This window comes from Triturus cristatus, chromosome 1_2 (assembly GCF_964204655.1).
Source record: "Triturus cristatus chromosome 1_2, aTriCri1.1, whole genome shotgun sequence".
NCBI classification, from domain to species: Eukaryota; Metazoa; Chordata; class Amphibia; order Caudata; family Salamandridae; genus Triturus; species Triturus cristatus.
The window spans coordinates 352,576,880-352,597,055 of NC_140580.1; positions in this window are offsets into that span (position 1 = coordinate 352,576,880).

Consider the following 20,176-nt stretch of genomic DNA (forward strand, 5'->3'; position numbering starts at 1 on the left):
ATTATGTTACTTTAAAAAAAAAACAAATACTGTTTCAGTACTAAAGGGGGGGGGTGTATACTTGCTTGCCTTCCTGGTTCCTAAAATAAAAGCTGGGGTTTGGATTGTTATAGATTTGAAGAAATGAACAAATCAGTGAGGAAGCTTCCTTTCAGGGCAGATACCCTCCAGAGAATCATTCCATTGAATCTAAAGACTGCCCGTTGGTGACACTAGACTTGATTGCTTGCTTCAAGCCCCTTCTGTTCAAGGTTTGAATCTGCATTTAGAGAAGACCACTGCTATTCTAAATTAACACAGCTTTCGCCTCAATTTGCCCACGTGTCAGCATCTGCCCTCAAGAGAGTGTGTTTTCATAGGTTCAGGATTCAACACAGAGCAGATCAGAGTATTCCTCCTGTTGGAAAGAATTTTTTTAACTCCACAATCAATTGAAGTCTCTTCTATTTCTCAAAGAAGCAATGATCGACAAATGGATAGAAGTCCAAGGTCATATGGCGGCATCAGTGTTCACCGTTCAATTGGCAAGACTGAACTTGTGACAGACCACAGTGTGTCATTTCCACAGACAAACAGATTTTGTAACAAGAAATTTGTAGAGGAAGGTGCTTGTATCGCAGGGTATCAGGTCAGCTCTTCAGTGGTGGTAAGAAAAGGACACTATGTATGCAGGGGAGGCTCCTCTGCTATGGTGGTGGAGTGTAGCCAGCAGCAGCAGCTCCAAAACTTGGAAAAAGAAATGATAATAGGGAATGTTTAATATCGTTTTATTTTTTCCTACCATGGAGTCTTCAGAGCCGGGAGATGACAGACACTGAGTGGTGTGGGGGGCACTGTTATCAATGCGCATGGCAGTTTGGCCATCCATCTCAGGCCGACCAAACAATGATCCGCACTGAAGCTGTCTCCAATCTGAGCTGCGTTGCCAGTTTGGTGACAGCAAGAAGAGGTTCACAGTCTTCCTCGGAAAGCAAATCAAGGGTGCTCAGGCCAATCCTGACACTGCTCTCATGCTGTGAGAGCAGTGTCAGGATTGGCCGCCGGGCAGTCTGGGAGCCTGTGGCAGCAGTGGAGCCAGAAGAGCGGTGATGCGGCGGGATTCAGGTACGTTTTTTTTGTTCTCCCCCCACCACTTTGCTCCAACACCAGCCGCAACTGCAGGGTATTCTTAATGTATACACCTCTTCCTCTTGTCATGACGATAGATGGCAGTCCTATGGAATGGTGTGCAGCCCCATGCAGTTGGTCAGTTCAGGCAAGATGGACTCCGACAGAAGCATTAAGTTTGCGAAACTGAACAAAATTGACAGCTGCGGCCAAACCATTTCTTCGTTTCAAGTCTCAGCTGCTTCAGTCCAACGTATAGGTAAGGTCTGAAAACACGGTGACAGTAGCCTATATCATCAAGGCAGCGCTCATTCACAATTTGTGAACAATGGGTCTTGCCGTCTGGTGTTGTGGGTACAGAAGCTTCTACTATCAATTGCATCAGTCCATATCAATAGCCTGGACAATACAGAGACACATCTCTTGAATAGGGGTTTTCCCTCCTCTCATAATCTGATTTTGTCCAGGGCAATATTTCAAAACATCTGCAGGAAATTTGGCAAACCGTACATGTATTTTTTCTTTTTTTTCCTTTTATTGAACTACATACATTATTAAAATAGACAGCTCATTGAAAAAAGTTTAAAAAAACAATTCCGCTTCCCCAAGTGCATTAGCGTTAATCAATCCCCAACCTCGACTTCAACAATACATTTCTGTTGAAAGTGGACTTGTGCAATATTACAAAATATTTAATAACTATTTATATAATCATACAATTGATCAAATCTAAATAAGTGCTTTTAAAAAGGGAAAAGGACCTCATAAGACCAACATTAAAGAGCAAATAAGAGCACTTCCTTTGATTACTTCATCACAATATCTTAATAAAAACTCTAAAGTGCATATTGTCTTCCATCATTAAAAACCCTCCAGATTGCATAACATCGGGATACGCTCTTATTTCATAAAACATATGGATATTCAAACATTTTAATCCTAGTCATCTTCTTAACCCACTAGTCCTCTGTTGGAGATACGCTTGATTTCCAATCTTATAATACAAGTGATAGTCAGCCATGGTTACAAAAATAAAACACTGACCTACCCTAGTAAATGCTTTGGTCTGCCTTGATAAATCAAATATGGCTATGGTAGTGTCTAGCTGGGTATTGACTTCGACTAGTTCACTCAATCTACAAAAAGTCTGAAACCTGAAATCATAGAGCATAGGGCAAGTAAAAGCATATGAGGCCAATCCTCTGATTCGTTGTTCTCGCACCTAAATCAGTGATCTGAATTCTTAGGATTAATCTTGAGGAGGATATTAGCAGTGTAATACACTTGCCATCCAAAACAAAATGCCATTCTTTTCAAATTTGCAGCTCGCAAGGCTATATGCCACATTTTTGCTATAGCTCACCATTCCTGCAGTGTAACATTGCATCCAGTACTCTCCAAAATTTGATCTAGAATGTGGAGAATCAGATTTTATTCTTGACCCTGTCGTAGGACTCTATACCAATTCCACACCCCCAGTAGTCTTGATAATGAATTTCATCAACATACCAGAATTCTCATTCAATACTAAACTTTTTTTTTTTTTAAAGCTATTAAGTTGTACAAAGCTGAAAAAGGGATTGGGCATTCCCGCCGGACCATAGCGCAAACTCTACTTTGGCCCAGGATTTTACTTCTTTGATTATAAAAAAAACCTTTGATTAGATAAAACCCTATACTGCTCCTTCTTCTCTAGAATTGTGCCTAGGATCCTCAATCCAATATACCTGCATTCCTTAATGATAGAAATTCATGGCATAAGGGAATGTTTCTTTTTTTAGAAACTGTTTGCTACGAAATGTTAAGTCATACACTACTCAAGAAGGCTGGTAAATCTATCTCTGATTCCGCAACCATCGGAGCCAAAAATAAAATAACAGAAGGTTGATCCGGATGGATTGTATGATTTATACCATCTAAAATCGAGGCTAGATAGTAATCTTGTAGTTGTGGTAGGTCTAGTCCCCCTTGCTCCTAATTAAGTTGCAGAGTACCTAGGCAAACTCTCAGACGTTTATTTTTCCAAATAAATTTACTAAAAAAGGGCATCAATTTCACAGAAGTAGGAGCTATTCACTTTATTTGGAACAGTGGCAAAGAGATAAAGAAATAAAGGTAAAATTGACATCTTTATCAAAGAGACTTTGGCAATTATTGATAATGGAAGTATATTCCATCTATATAACAAATCTTTAACGTTTCACAATGCCGACAGATAATTTAAACGGAACAAGTACGCAAAATTCAAGGTGGTAAAGATTCCCAAATAACGTACTGGATGTTCCAGAGCAACCTTTTGCTGTAAACATTAGGGAATATCTCTCACCTCCGCCAGGAATAACAAGACTTCAGATTTAGCTTGATTGATTTTATAACCCCCAGCTACAGTAAATTATTGGATCAAATCGAGAGCTCTTTGGAAGTTATTTTTATCTGGATGAAGATTTAGGATGATATCATCCACAAAAAGTTACATTTTCGTCATTCCTTCTACCGTAGTGTACACCAAAGGTGCCTTTTGAAGCTTAATCACCAGTGGTTCAATAAAGAAGGCAAACAAAAGAGAAGACATTGGGCAACCCTTGCGGGTGCCCCTCCTGATTGACACTGCGCAATGTCCTCCGCGTGGATCAAAACTTTTGCTTTGGCCCACTGATAAATACTATGAGACACTGTTACAAATTCCTAACTTTGCTAAGATGGTGAATAAAAATTCCCAATTTACAGGATTGGTGGCTTTCTCAGCGTTGATTAGAACTGTTGCCGCTCTAATACTATTAATAGAAGAGTAATCAATTACCTAAATTAGGTAGCCTGTATTTGACATCATAGATCTGCCTGCAATGAATCCATTTTGGTTGTTCCCAATTATTTATAGTGGCATTAGTCTTCATGTAATTATTTTACTAAAGCGCTTGTAGTCCGAATGTAACTAACTAATAAGGCGATATGAATCAACATCCAAAGGTGACTTATCTTTTTTTGAAAAACATATTATCAATGCTTCAGTAAAAGATTTGGGAATCTATAAACCCTCCAATATTTGGTTAAATAGTCCTACCAAAAAGGGTAGGAGTTTTGGAGAGAATTCTTTAAAATCTACTATTGGAATACCATCATTTCCGCATGCTTTTGCGTTTTAGCTAGCCTTCAGAGCTGTCTCTACCTCAGATAGTGATATTCTCTCTATAAGGGTCTATTGCTCTAACTGTGGTAATTCAGGCAGTTCAAAGAGAAATTTGTGAGTTCAGCCGTAGATATTTGGTCAATTGATTGGTACAGATCATGAAAGTGTTGATAAAATACCCATGCTATCTCTTTCTTATTGCTAGTTTGAGTTTTAGTAGAGGGATCAATAATCACATCAATGTACCATTTGCAGGTTTTGCACCTAGTAAACCTGCCAACCTGTTGGCTTTCTTCATACAACTTCTGCTGTAAGGTTTTTGTACTGCATATCTCTTCTGTATTATAAAAGTCTCCAAGATTTTGTGAGGCCTTGTCCAGTTTTCGGCGTCTCTCATCTAGCTCACAACTATTACCTTATAGGTCCTTTACATCTTCTGAGCGCTATTCCAAGGCTGCTAGGGGCACTTGAATCATCCTTGAGCAATCTTGGTTTAATTTAACTTGATATGCAATCGCTCACTCCCTAAATGTAGCTTTAAAGGCCTCCCAAACTTGAAGCAGTATTTTGGCTTCTCACAAAAAACTCAGCAATCTGAACCTTTATTTCCTCCCCCCCAAGATCAAATCGGCCAGTAGCATTCTATTGATCTGCCATCATCGCCTAGAGCCTCCCTCTATGCCTATATCAATAACCACTGATGCTACAGAATGATTTTCAAAAGCATTTGATAGCAGTACGATCTCTGTTTACCCTTGATTAAACTAGAAAAAGTCTAGATGGGACACAGTGGGAAACTGCTTTGAATAACAAGTAAACTGTATCATTAAGGGATGATCAAGGCACCATGGGTCAACTAACGCAAAATACTGTATAAAGACAGATATTAATGCTGCTGTCTTTGTTTTTGTTTGTTTTTGAGCGGTTTGAAAACTCTAGTTTCACATTTTGGATCGAATTAAAATCCCCATCTGACATTATGGGATGCAAGTTTATAGATCTGGGTCAACGCCTCCGTGTTGTCCTCAATTGGACCATAGCAATACACCAAATTAAGATATAGACTGTCCGCTGAGACCTTGACCCAGATCCATCTACTCTTGTTGTCCCTTTTGATGTCCATGACATTCCGATTCAAACTTCTAGAGAGATAGATCGCAACCCCCTTATTACTGCACCCGATGATGTAAAGAATGCGTCCTCGGAGGGCCCCTACGTCAGGATTATTGGTTTTTTAAATGAGTTTCCTGTAAAAAAAATCACATCAGCTTTTAAAAATGATAACCAACTCATAATTGACCCAGATGTCCACATATTGAGAATCTCATTAGCATTACATGTTGAGATCCTTATTCTTTGCATTACCAAGCCAGACCTTAAATATGTCATTCAAATCTTCCTTATAAACTTTACACAATATAATTCTGTTTACTCGAAACATACCATGTATGATGTTTTTCTCCCTTTATCCACCCTGTGCAAACCCTTCACCCCCTTCCCCTCCCTTCTGCCTTTTCTCCCAGTGAACCCCTTTCAAAGGGAGAGCCACCTGTAGCACCCCTTGGATACCTCATATCCTAGCTGGAGCCCTGTTCCTATGCCTAGGTTGCTCCTACCCTTTCGCTGTGTTGCAGATAGGCATCCCCCACTGTGCACCCTTCTCTTAATGTTCATTTGTTTTTAAACTTTGCAAATTCATCATCATGCTATAATATACAGTGGCCAAATTGGGTTTAAGTTATACTGGCATTGCCCCCATGGTTGATTGTATTGATTACAACACTGCCCCTGCATCACCAACATTAGAAAAAATAGAGAACTGTCCTTAATACAAGATTTTGAGCTTTGACTGTTGGATCAGCGAGGCCTGGGCACCAGACAATCTGAACTGACTCAAAAGGCCTTGAAACTTCTTCCATCATCGAGCTGCTGTTATTGGCAAATCTGAAAAGTTTAGACCTGAGAAAGAAAACTCTTTATGTTTAATTGCAGATACCAGGATCTGTTATTTGAGCCTATAATCAATGACGTTCACTAGGCTAGGTAGTGGGTATTTCCTATTCGGAGTGCATTGAGCTGGTACTCTATGCACTCGCATGATCACCAAGTCTGTAGTAAAACCTGGTGAAATATGGGTCTTAATCAAGTTTTCCACCAGGTGCATCAACTTTGTGGATCCATCCTGAGTCTCATCTCCTACTGAAATGCCCAGAAATCATAGATTGGATAGTCTATTATGATTTTCAAGATCTTCAATTTTGTTTGAAAACTGCTGGATTCCTTCCTTAGCAGGCATTGGTTCACCTCCTTGCACCATCACTTTATCTTCTGAAGTTGAAATTCTTTTCTAGGCTTCCCGCAGTCTCTAGATGCTGACTGAACACAGCAATTTCCTACCTCTGTGTCCATTTTACATCTCTAATTTAATTGAAGATGCTTTCCAAAAGATCTGGTATGGACTTGGACATCTCCTGTGGCCCAACAAACTGAGCTGTTCTCCCAATAGCTTCCACCACACTATCACTTATCTCCTTTCTCTCAATTGGTCACTGCAGTAGAGCCGCGTACGTTCCCCTCTTTAATCCGATAGCCAGTTGTTGTCCCAATATCTTTTCAGTGAGGGATCGATTAAAGAAGCATCGCAGTAGAATTAGTCAATGTACTGTTACGGGCGGGGGCAGAGGGGGGCAGATGCCAAAAAGTCAAAGCAAATTATGTACTCACTGGCTGCCATCGACGTTGCTTTATGCGGGTCTTTGGGTCTCAGAGCACTGTTAGCGGCATCCCATCACAGACCTGCTAGTGCCAGCAGTTGAAATTATAATGCACGGGTGCTGGGTGCATATTTACTCTGCCGTTAATTCAGGAGTGATACCTTCGGCGAATTGACACTTGTCTCGCTTCCAGGCTGGGAATTTGCATCTGCGCACGCTTCACTTTCTTCTGAATGCCCGCCTCGGAGCACAACAAACAGTTAGCTGTGCGTCCATTCCGCATAGTAGTAGGAAGGAGGAGCAGTTATCTTGCTGCCAGGCTTACGGGCTGGCCTGCCGCACACATGCCCTGTATATGTATCTTTTTGCACCCAGAACAAAGTCTCTTCTCCTAAGGTTTTGGAACAAGTTTTGGAACAGGCAGCCTGGGGAATGGATGCTCTACCTTTAAAATGGCACCAAACTGAAGTGTGGTTTGTGTTTTCTCTTTTTGCTTTAATCCAGAGGTTGTTGTTGAAGATTCATCAAGAGACTCACTTAGTGGTGGTTCTCCCCTTTTGACCCAGAAGAACATTGTTTCCACTTCTCAAGGCAATGGCTTTTCAACCTCATTGGATTCTACCTCACTCTCTTCCTCTAAAGGCATGCAGCCATTCTCTTCCTTTCCATCTCATCTTATCAGTTTGGAGGTGAGAGGGTGAATATTGAAAAGCAGGGTTTGCTTCGACATGTATTTGATATGGTTTATGGATCCAGAAGGTCTTCTACTCTTAGATCCTACACTAAACATTGGGTCATTTTGGATTTGTGGTGTTCTTCTCACAACCTTTCTTCAGTGTCCTGTTCTGTTTCTTCTGTTCTCCAATTTACGCTGGATGGGTTTAAGAAAAATCTCCCTCTACTCAAGGTGCAGAGTATGCAATCAAAGCCTTTCATGAAACTGATATTATAAAAGAGGCATAGGTTTTTATTTTAAGAATGTTTTAGAATGTTAACATCTCCCATCCTTAATCTCATTATTCAGTTCTTTCTTGGGGCCTTCATTTGGTGTTGAGAGTTTTACAGTGTCCCCCTTTTGAGCCCTTAGTCATACTGGAATTAAATCTTCTAACCTACAATGTTCACTTCTTGGTGGTGACCACTTCTGCTCAAAGACTAGGGTAACTGTCTACCCTATTGTGTGGTGCTCCTTTATTTAGGTTCTTGGAGGATGCAGTTGTCTTAAGATAGGAGCCTGCCTTTTTTTTACCTAAGGTCAGCCTCAAGTTTTATTCTTCTCAGGGGCTTACTCTTCCTGTCTTATATCCTTCTCCTGAAGATGAACAAATGTTGAGTTTGTTGGATGTTAAGCGTGCTCTGTTGATTTATTTTAACATATCCAGTGAATTCAGGAAAACACACACTTGTGTATTACTTTTGGTCTTTCTGGAATAGGTAAGAAGGCTTCTGAGACAGCTTTGATTCTGTGGATAGAGGAAACATTTTTGTATGGTTATTCGAACTTGGAACTGTCTGTACCACACAAAATATAAATTCATAGGCAGAATTTCATAGTTTGCTTTAGGTAACATCTGCAGAGCTGTTAATTGGGCCGTAGAGCACACTGTTATAAGATATTGCGGACTTCATATTATCCAGAACATTCATAAAAATGTAGGTTCAGGAGTACTGCAATCTATGGAACCTCAATTTACTATGGCCTTCACTTTCATTGCTTTTCGACCACGTTATTTACAATTAAATTACCAGGGTCTGTATTTACATTGTGTTCATGTTTCTATTTGGGTTGTGCTTAATACTGTCGAAAGCCTTATTGGATTTAGTAGACTTCATTGTTTAATGACTGAGTTGAAGACGAGGGGTGTAGAGGTAATGGTCTGATTACTTACCGGAAATCTTCATTACTTTTGGCCCTATACATCCCACCCACCGTCCCTCCCTAATGTCCAGGCCTTTGACAGAGTTTTGGATTACAAGAAGGACTGAGGGAATGCTATTTCATTATAGCACCCAGCTGAGGGTGGGTGGGGTTTGTTGAAGCATTCCTGATTGTTTCCTGTCCTGTGATTGCTGACAATCCTCACTGTTTAATGAATGGGTCGAGGACGAGTAGGAATAGGAGTAATGAAGATTACAGTAAGCAATTGGTCATAATCACATTCGATAAAGGCGATAAATATTGATGCAATTAGAACTTATCGAGACTAATGACTGCAAGTAATTTGCACTCTGTAGTCAATTTGTAGTGAATAATGAGAGCTAGCAGCATAAAGTACACATAGCTGTTGTAGAGGGTGAGCGGTGTAGTCGTTGGTGTGGGCGGAGCTAGGAGGGCAAGGGAAGAGGAGGAGCGGTGACAGGAAGAGGGCAGATAGGGTAGGGACAGGGAACGTGAAGGAAGCAGGTGAATAAAGCTAGTATCACCCTGATATCCAGTGTCTGTTATTATTGCCCGTAGACACTACAGCTGGCGACGAGGGTGGGATGCAGCAGCCCAGTGTCCCTAAACCCGAAGAAGATGTGCCCCCTGTCCCTCGGTGCAACCGGTGAGAAAACGCGCTCATTGCCGAGCGCTGGGTCGCGCCGTATCCAGTGTCACCCTGAGGCGAGAAAGTGAGAGAAGGAGCGGGAGCCCACCCCGACGAATGCTGGCAGCTCCTGCGGTGACTGATGGTTGCACCGGAGTGGTAAAACACGTGGCTGAATAAGCGCTGCTACGTGCTGAATGATAATCTCACGCCCGATGCGTGAGAAACGGCACACGCGCGAAAAGGAACGTCGGGTGCCCACCCCGAGCTCGTTGTGCCAGGTAATGAACCCTAAAGTGCGTGTGAGGCACTAGAAAGGTGCTGTGACTGCGGGAGCGCGGATAACAGTGTGGCAAGCTGGCTGAGAGTGGCAGACAAGACCTCGTGGGAGTGAGAGACCCTGTGCGGCGGCCATCTTGGAGTCAGGCAGTCATCAGTGGGACATCCCCATAGAAGCAAAGGGGTGGCCATTTTTAAGTCAGGCCAGAAATTAAACAAGCATTTGACAAGCCAAGAGAAAGAATATTTCTGTCAGGAGGGCGAGAAGAAGCGGTCAAGCATCTGCCAAAGCAAACAAGAAGTAAATAAAGTGAACAGGCACCAGCCAAAACAAGCCAGGAACAAACGGGCACGTGGGAGGACTGGACTAGTTAGGTGCGTGCTGTCATGACGTCAAATCACAACTTGCCGCAAAGAGCCGAAGCCACACCGATCATGACGAGTGTGTCACACTTGCGCCCACCAGAGCCACTACCGGTAACGGTTGGGGAGCGCATGGGCCCCAGATGGCAGGAATGGCTTGAGGACTTTGAGGACTACATCAAGGGGTCGAAGGTGACCGAGGATGAAGACAAAGTGATTGCACTGCGCAACCTGGTAGGCAAAGAAATTAGCAAGATCATCAAAGAATTGCCTCGCGCGGACACAGGAACTTATGATAAAGTGTGCGAGGCGCTAAATAAGAAGTTTTTGCACAAAAGAAATGTGGATTACGAAAGATATGCGTTTCACCAAGCCCGTCAAGGGAAAGACGAAGTAATGAGTTCGTTCATAACACGACTGCGTCAATTGTCCAGATACTGCGAGTTTGATGCGTTTTCAACGGATGATGCCATCCAGTCGCAGATAATTGATGGGTGTCAGTCTGAGACACTGAGGAGGAGGCTGTTAAGGAAAAGTCACAACCTAAAGGAGATAGAGGAGATGACTCGAGTGTATGACCAAGCAAAGGAGCAAGCCAAAAGCATGGAGGCCGGGCGCCCTGAAAGACGTGAGCAAGTATGTCGGGTGCAAGACAGTCACAGACGCAGACACTCGAAGGAGCGCCGGTACCCCTCCCGGCCATCCTCCCGCCAGAGATACACCGAGCGCAGGAGACACGGATCAAGGAGAAAAGACAAGAGACAAGATGGGGGAAAGAAATGCTACAGATGTGGGTATAACTTCCCACACAGAGAAGCGTGTCCAGCTATGGGGCAGCAATGTCGGAAGTGTGGACGAACTAACCACTTTGAGGCGACCTGTGGCGAATATCGCAGGGAGAGGAAGAATGAAGTGATGCGGCCAACTCGCTCGGACACCAGGCGACACCACGTGAAAGCTGTGCAAGATCGGCCAAAATCGTCTTCCAGTTCATCACATTCCAGCCGGGAGTCGAGGAGATCTCGCTGGTCAGGAAGGTCACCATCCCCGGACTCTCGATCAGGGTCGTGTGAATCCGAGTACACGGTCGAATATGCCAGCATGGTCGCCGACCTGGATCAATTAAAGACATACCCGAGACTGAACATCAGTGTGGGCAATCATGACACTCAGTTTGTCCTGGACAGTGGGGCATCATTGAATTACATCCCGGTAACGGAGTACAAAAAGATGAAGTCACCACCTCCGTTGTGCCCAGCGTACGTCCGGGTATTCACCTGGATGTCAAAGAAACCGCTCCCCTGTCTAGGGAAGTTTCTAACCACTCTTCGACATCAGAACAAGTCGGTGTCCGCTGTAATACACGTGATTGATGGCCCGGAAGCTGACTGCCTTCTCAGCCTACCAACGGCAGAGAGACTTCGGTTGGTTGAGATCTTATACCGGGTCAGTGGTGATCAAGACATATTACACAAATTCCCCAAGTTATTCACCGGGTTGGGAAGAATGAATAGATGTCAGGTTCGGCTCCACCTCAACGAGCAGATCCGACCTGTCGCTCAACATCCCCGGCGAGTACCATACCACCTTCAGCAGGCTGTGGAGGATGAGCTTCAAGAACTGCTCGCCTCAGACATCATTGAACGGACTGACGGCCCCACTCCATGGGTGTCACCCGTAGTCATAGTGCCCAAGAAGGGCACTTCTGAAAAAGTGCGACTGTGTGTAGACATGCGGCTTCCCAACACCGCGATTGAACGGGAACGACATTCTGGGCCTCACTCAAGTGATATGATTGCTGCGTTAAATGGGGCCAGGGTGTTCTCAAAACTGGACTTAAACAAGGGCTATCATCAGCTGGAGCTGCATGAAAGGTCAAGGTATATAACGACTTTTGCGACACACCTGGGTTTGTTTCGTTATAAACGGTTAAGCTTTGGCATCTCTTCCGCTGCGGAGATCTTTCAGGAGGCGATACGCCAAACTATATGCCATATACCCAATACGCTAAACTACAGCGACGATATCCTTGTGTATGGGTCCAACGTCCAAGAACATGACAAGGCCCTCGATCGAGTATGCAATGCCCTCTTGGATGCTAACCTGACCTTGAACAAAGAGAAGTGCGAATTCCATCGATCCACACTCAAGTTTTTTGGACATGTGTTTTCTGGAGCAGGGATGAAGCCTGACCCTGAAAAAGTGATGGCCTTAAACGACACCAAGAGCCCTCAAGACGTCAGTGATGTCCGTTCCTTTCTGGGTATGGCCAGTTATTGTGCCAGGTACATCAAGGACTATGCCAAAATTAGTCATCCCCTTCGCACTCTCACAAAGCAGGGACAACCGTTCGACTGGACCCGTCAATGTGAGCAGGCCTTCCAGGACATCAAACGGGCAGTTGAGGCAGCTGACAATCTGGCGTACTTTGACCCCAAATGGAAGACGGAAATAACCGTGGATGCCAGCCCGGTGGATCTAGGGGCGATTCTGGCTCAGTATGACCGAGAGGAGGATCAGCGCCACATTGTGGCTTATGCGAGTCGCAGCTTGTCATACACTGAAAAGGCGTATTCTCAACCAGAGAAAGAGTCTGGCGGTTGTCTGGGCCTGTGAACACTTCCATGTGTTTATTTATGGCAAGCACTTTACAATGGTGACGGATCATCAGGCGCTCGTCACCATATTTGGAAATCCACGGTCGAAGATGCCACCTCGGATTGAGCGATGGGGCCTGCGTTTCAAGAGTACACCTACACCATACTGCACAAGCCGGGAAAATCAGCAAACCCGGCCGACTACATGTCTCGCCACCCTAGAGCCGAGTCGGCGCCATGTGCATCAATAGCAGAGGAATATGTCCACTTCGTCGTGGGCCACGCTCGACCGCCTGCGGTTCCCATGGAGGCCATTCTGGAAGCGACGGCGCAAGACGTCATTCTTCAGAAGGTACTTCGGCGTCTGCAGACCAATAGGTGGAGACCTGATGGTGATGAGGAACCGGAAGATCCAGCAAGCAGCCAAGAGCTGCAAGCATTCCGACATGTGAGTGAGGAGTTGTCTGCCACCTCGGAAGGGCTTCTGCTGAGGGACCACAGGATCGTCATCCCGACGCAACTACGGCAGGGTATTGTCAATCTAGCTCACGATGGTCATCGTGACGTAGTTGCAACTAAGCAAGCTCTGAGAGAGCGAGTGTGGTTCCCGTTATTAGACCAGATGGTAGAACTCACTCTCAAAGACTGTCTGCAGTGTCAACTTGTCAGTCAAGGAAGTCCCCCAGCTCCTTTGCGAATGACTGAATTGCCCAGCGGTGTGTGGCAGGAACTTGCAATGGACTTCTATGGACCTCTGCTGTCAGGAAAGTATGTCCTAGCAATTATGGACGAGTATTCGCGGTTCCCAATAGCCCAGTTTGTATCATCCACTAGTGTGGCCAGCACTGTCGCGGTGCTGGATGAAGTGTTTGCGGCGTGGGGTATTCCAAAGGTGCTCAAAACGGACAATGGCCCTCCATTTAATGGATATGAGTTTGGTGAGTTTGCGCGACACATGAACTTCACGCATCGAAAAGTCACGCCCTTATGGCCACAGGCCAATGGTACCATTGAACGATTCATGGCCACTTTGAAGAAAACGTTTCAACAAGCGACCAGTGAGAAAAGGGACCTTCAGGTGGCTCTCAATGAGGTCCTCCGGGCCTACAGGACAACTCCCCATGCCACCACGGGCAAATGTCCTGCCACCCTAATGCTGGGAAGACCGATCAGGAACAGGATACCCACATGGGAAGGCGCTCTGCGAGCAGTCTCACCTGCTCGCATTCATCAAGAGGTTGTGTCCGCAGATCGTCGTGGGAAAGAGAGAATGAAATCGTATGCGGACGCCAGAAGGAGAGCAAGATCGCCTTCCATCTGTGAAGGGGACTGTGTTCTCGTCAAGCAGGAGCAGCACCGGAAAACAGACTGTAAGTTCAGAGCTGAACCATTGACAATCATTCAGAAAAAGGGTACCATGGTGACGGCTGAATCGGACAGCCGAAGAGTTACCCGAAATGCGTCCCATTTTCAGAAATGCACTCCTGGCATGAAGGATTCGCTTCAAAGAATGCAGGGGCATCAAGAAAGTGAAGTCCGAGAACAACCTGCTGGCGCTGCCGAGAGTCCGCATTCTGGGATTGAAGGAGAACCAGAGGTGGTGACAGGAAACATGTCACTGCGACCGAGACAGGACATTCGCAGGCCGAGACGACTTATTGAAGAACTGTAAACAAGTCAGCCATTTCATTTCATTTTGTTAAAAAGAGGGGAAGATGTAGAGGGTGAGCGGTGTAGTCGTTGGTGTGGGCAGAGCTAGGAGGGCAAGGGAAGAGGAGGAGCGGTGACAGGAAGAGGGCAGATAGGGTAGGGACAGGGAACGTGAAGGAAGCAGGTGAATAAAGCTAGTATCACCCTGATAGTGACCACACCGTCATCCGCTTCAGTCAACACGCATACACAGACGTCACCCAATGATTACACTGACACTTTATTTGTGGGTGAAGAACTGCTGCAGGTTTATTTCATACAACACAGTATGATAATAAAATTGGGTTATCTTACGGGCGATCCAGGGCAGGCAGCCCCTTGCTGCTCCGCCCGCCTGGTGAGCCAGCACACACGGTGGGTCGATGCCCGGCAGTGTGGCACATAATTATTTACAGATCAAGCCGCGCCCCCCCGCCCCCAACAGCCTGCCTCCAGCTCCACACTATTGGAGGTCATAACCCTAGTGGGCGTAGCCTCGCGCGCGAGGCAGCAAGGGGGAAGGCTCGACGGGCGGCCACTAGAATGCTGCCCTGCTGATGTCCCACTGCTTGGGACGCGGGCAGCGGCATATCCAGTGTCTGTTATTATTGCCCGTAGACACTACAGCTGTGACTACTTTGATAACACCCTGTAGTAGAGTAGGCTATATTTATATATAAATATAACTACAAGAACACAATAGTAATTATTGTATATTTAATTAAGTTTCCAATAACAAGGCCCACAGCGGCAGTAGTAAAGATGTGTGCAGACGCACGGTCAGCTGGCGAAGGAATGCGAGGCATTTGGTGACGTCAGTTAAATACCATATGGGGATTCTATGAACGTCACCGGTAACAGCTAGGTTGCTAGTGTAGTGCAACCAAACTTAGCCTAAACTACTGTAATAAAAGAAGGACTACAACATCTCCCTTTGCCAATAACAAAGAAAAAATGAATAAGTTAAAACAAAACATAGTCCTTATACTTGTTGGGAATGCATAACATTCTACCAGAGGTGGTACATGTACCTTCAAATACATTTTGATTAGAAGTTGCAACATCTGATGGCACATTAGTTTCTGAAATAACTTCATCTGTAATCTGAGGACTTTGCCTACCTACTCCACACTCAGATTCCTGATGTTTTTCAGGTGAACAGTGAACAGATACGGAGGGACAACTACTATCAAACTCGTTTGCATCAGAGGGATTATTTACACATGTTGTATTTGTCATCACCTTATGATTATCAATACAAGCTTCTGAAGGTAACCATAGATAATCATTCTCTGACTCTGCGTTATTTTTGAAAGACTCTTCAATGAGTTCTCTTTGACCAGGTTTGAGTTTAACAACATCACTCTTGCTTCTCCATCCAAATTTGTCCAATAGAACCGAACTATGAGTTACTTCAATAACTTCAGACGGAACTGTGAATTTGGATTCCCCTTTTTGTACTTTGGATGGTTTTTGTAGAATAACCCAATCTCCTTTTGCAAAGCTTTTGTTGATAGCTCTATGTATTTTATCATGGTAAGCTTTATATTTGATTTGATGCTCTTGGATTCTTTCTTTGACTTTTATAAGTCCATCATTGACTTCTTTAAAGCTTGTAGGATTTTTCCTAAGTTCAATAAACATAGGTGTCAGCAATGTTTTACCTTTTCTGCCTCTCATAAGGAAAAACGGGGAAAATCCAGTAACTGAATTAGTTGTGTTGTTGTACGCATTCACCTTCTCTTGAATGAATTCTTTCACTGGAAATTTGGATGCAATGGCAAGTTGAATGCCTTCTTTCAAGAATCTATTGACTCTTTCTACTTGCCCATTGGATTTTGGTGAATAAAACGGAGTCTTTTCCTGTTCAACACCATAGTGCTGTAAAAATGACAACATCTTTTCTGAGATAAATTGTTTGCCATTGTCAGACACCAAAATACAAGGTAATCCTTCAACAGCAAAACATTTTTCAAGAAATGCGATTACCGCATTAGTGTCTATTACTGTAACAAATTCAACATAAATCCACTTGCTGTAGTAGTCAGTAACCACTATCATGAATCTGCAGTCAGGTTCTAAAAGATTAAAAGGACCTGCAAAATCAATTGCTATTTTGCTCCAAGATGTGTTGGGAATGGAAACAAATTGCATTTCATTTACTCTTGTCTTCCAGTGCTTATCCGATTTCAAGCAAACTACACAAGTATCAATCAATAAATCCACATCTGCATCCATTCCTGGCCACTAATAATACATTTTCAACATTTTCTTAGTTAGTGTTGAGCCAGGATGGCTCCTATGTGCTATATCTATTAACCTTTTCCTCAATTTTGTAGGAGGAATTAACAAATCACCACGAAAAAGTAAATTATTTACAATGCTTAGTTCATTTTCCACTTGACAATAAGTTTTAAACTCTGAAGTCAAATTTCTCATAGGTGGCCAGTTTCCTTTAACAAATTCCATGACTTTTTTTAAAACATAATCTCTGCTGCTGAGCTCTAACCATTCCGTCTCAGTGCAAGACTGTTCAGAGTTCAACAGAATATCTACAGAAGCCACTACACATTCAGTGTCTTCTTCCACTTGTGGTTCTGAAGATTCTAGAGGTAACCTGGATAAAAAATCTGCACGGATATTTTCCTTGCCTGGTATGTGTTTAATGGTAAAGTTGTACTCTTGTAATCTTGCAATAAGTCTAACCAGTCTGGCAGAGGCCTTACCATTACCCCTGCCATAACCATCAAACATATATGTTAAAGGTTTGTGGTCAGTGACCAATTCAAACTCTTTGCCCCAAAGATACATTTTCAGTTTTTCTACTGCCCAAACACAGGCTAGAGTTTCTCTTTCAATAGTGCTGTAATGAAGCTCTGAATCAAGCAATCGCCTAGAAATGAAAGCTACAGTGTGAACAGCATTCCTAATTCTTTGAGTAAAAATTGCACCAATGCCTACTGAGCTAGCATCAACAGTTATTATATTTTTACCTTCCGAATCATAAGGATGTAGAGTTGGTGCATTAACAATAGCATGTTTGATTGCTGAAAACGCTGAATCTTGGTTGCTTGACCAAACAAATGTTTCTCCTTTACGAAGAAGGCTACGTAAAGGTTCTACTTTTTCCGCATAACTTTCTATGAAGCGTGAATAATATTCACTGAGGCCCAAGAAGGACCGTAGAGCATCTTTATCTTCAGGTCTAGGTGCCTCAGAAATGGCTTTCACAAGATCCAATTTTGGTCTAATGCCCTTACCACTGATAAAATGGCCTAAATATTCAATTTCTTTTTGAAAAAATTTACATTTTTCTTTAGAGACAGTCATACCTCTCTCTTCAAACTTGTGCAGAACTGTGTCGAGAATGCGGTTATGCTCTTCCACAGTAGCGGCATGAATCAAAACATCATCTTGAAACTTTTCAACTCCCTTAACATCTTTGAGAATACTTTCCATAAGTTTCTGGAAAACACTTGCAGAAGACGCTAAACCAAAAGGAAGTCTAATAAATCTGAATGCTCCCAAAGGGGTAACAAATGTAGTGTAATCTTTAGAGTCATCAGCAAGCTTCACCTGATGATAGGCCGACTTGAGATCAATTAATGAAAAATATGTGGATCCAGATGTGGATGCCAAAATTTCCTGAATTTTAGGTAACGGATGGCAATCTACCAAAATATTTTTGTTAAGTGACCTCAAGTCGGCACATAAGCGTAAATCGCCATTCTTTTTCTTAAGGATAACAACAGCGGAAATCCACTCTGAGGAATCCGTTGGTTCTATCACTTCCTCTTTGACTAACCTATCAAGTAATTTTTGTAAATCCTTTCTAATGGATAAGGGAACAGCTCTTACCTTGTGTTTGATAGGTATCGCATTCTTCTTCAACTTGATAGAATGCTCGTAACCTTTAACACATCCAATGCGGTCTTCAAACACCGATTTATATTTGCACAGAACAGCATCTAAACTGTTGTGAGATGAAGAAGGGACACAAGAATACTGGACAGAAGCAACCAAAACATCACTAAGAACAATTGGATCATCTGCACCAGGTTTCAACATAATACCCAACCTTGCTAGGTCTTTCCACCCAACAATATTTTTGCCACGTTCTGCAACATAAATTTTTGTCAAAATTGACCTTCCTTTAACATTTAAATTATCTTGAAAATAACCTAACATGTTAATGTCATAATCACCGTAAGCTTTAGGGTTTACATCCGAAACTAATAACCCTACATGTGACCAGTTGTTTTCATATTTAGTATCTGAAATAATGGTGATAGGAGAACCTGAGTCTGCCATTATGTTTATCTCAACTTCGCCAATATGCGCAACACCTAATGGCCCTTTTATTGTGCCACCATTTGCTTCAATGGTTAAAACAATGTTAGCACACATTTCTTCATTAAACTCATCAACATAACTTACTCTTACATTTTGCGTTGAATTAGATCTAAAATTTCTGCAGACTCCTGCAAAATGCCCAACTTTACCACAATTTGTACATTTCTTACCCAGCGCAGGGCATCCAGGAAAATCTGCAATATGGTTTTTAGAACCGCATCTGAAACAAACAAACGTTTTAGTATCTACAACATTACTTTGTTTGCTTTTCTGTATATTTTTCACAAAATTTTTCTTTTTATCCTGGATCGAAAAAACATTTGCATTGGGATTCTTATGTGCTGATAGTTCCTTTGTACTTTCTAAAGAACGTTCTATACCTTTAGCAATATCAATTACTTCCTGTAGAGAAGGATTTCTACACGCTAAAAGTCGTTCTTGAATCTTTTTCTCAAAACAATGGAAAACAAACTGATCACGAATATATACATCTACCATTTCAGTAAATTCACATTTGGTGGCTAACACTCTCAGACTGGCAATGTATTCCTCCACAGTCTCAGTTTCTTGTTGCTTGCGCATTGCAAAACGGTGCCTGCCTACCATAATATTTGGTTCCTCACCAAATTGCTTTTCCAACCTCTTTACTGCTTCCTGAAATTCATCTAAAGGTATGAATTGTCCAGGTTGTACTTCGTATTCAGGTAAACTATCAAATATTTCTTGACCAGCAGTACCAAGTAACCCAAACATAATAGCTTTTTTCCTGTCAGGCTCGTACTTTTTACCATCTATTGCAACCAAATAGTTTTCGAATGCACGTAGCCAGTTCTTCCACTTCATAGATGGTTTTCCTGGTTCAGCCAAAAATGCAACAGGTGCATTTATGTTAGAATTTTGAGACATGCTGTCAATTTCACACAAGTCTTCCTCAATTTTTATTTTTAACGCAATTTTTGAAGTTGGCTGATGAAATAAAAAATTTTTGCAGTTTTAAAATAAATTTATAAATCGCCAAAAATGAATTGTGTTTCAAAATATAGATGTTTACTTTTTAATAAGTTTGAAAAAAAAAATAAAAATTCTTCAAAATTCCAAAAACGAATGAATTATTTAAAGTACAAACTATTTTAAAATGTAAAGTATTTTCATTACCTTGAATATGCATGAAATCCAATCACGTGTAATTTGCTGATAGTAATAACCGAAAAACGGTTAACTTACATGAAATTAGCCAAATCTAAAATGGAGTCACGCACGTTGCGTCGAATTACGTGATGCGCGTCACCAAATACCGTTGTCAACAACAGAATCAGCCGTTGACAGTTACAGCTGAGATCGCCGTTACGTCGACAGACTTCAACTGTCAAATTCCAACAGTCTCAAGCTTCCCTCGAACGCTACGATAAAGCACATTGA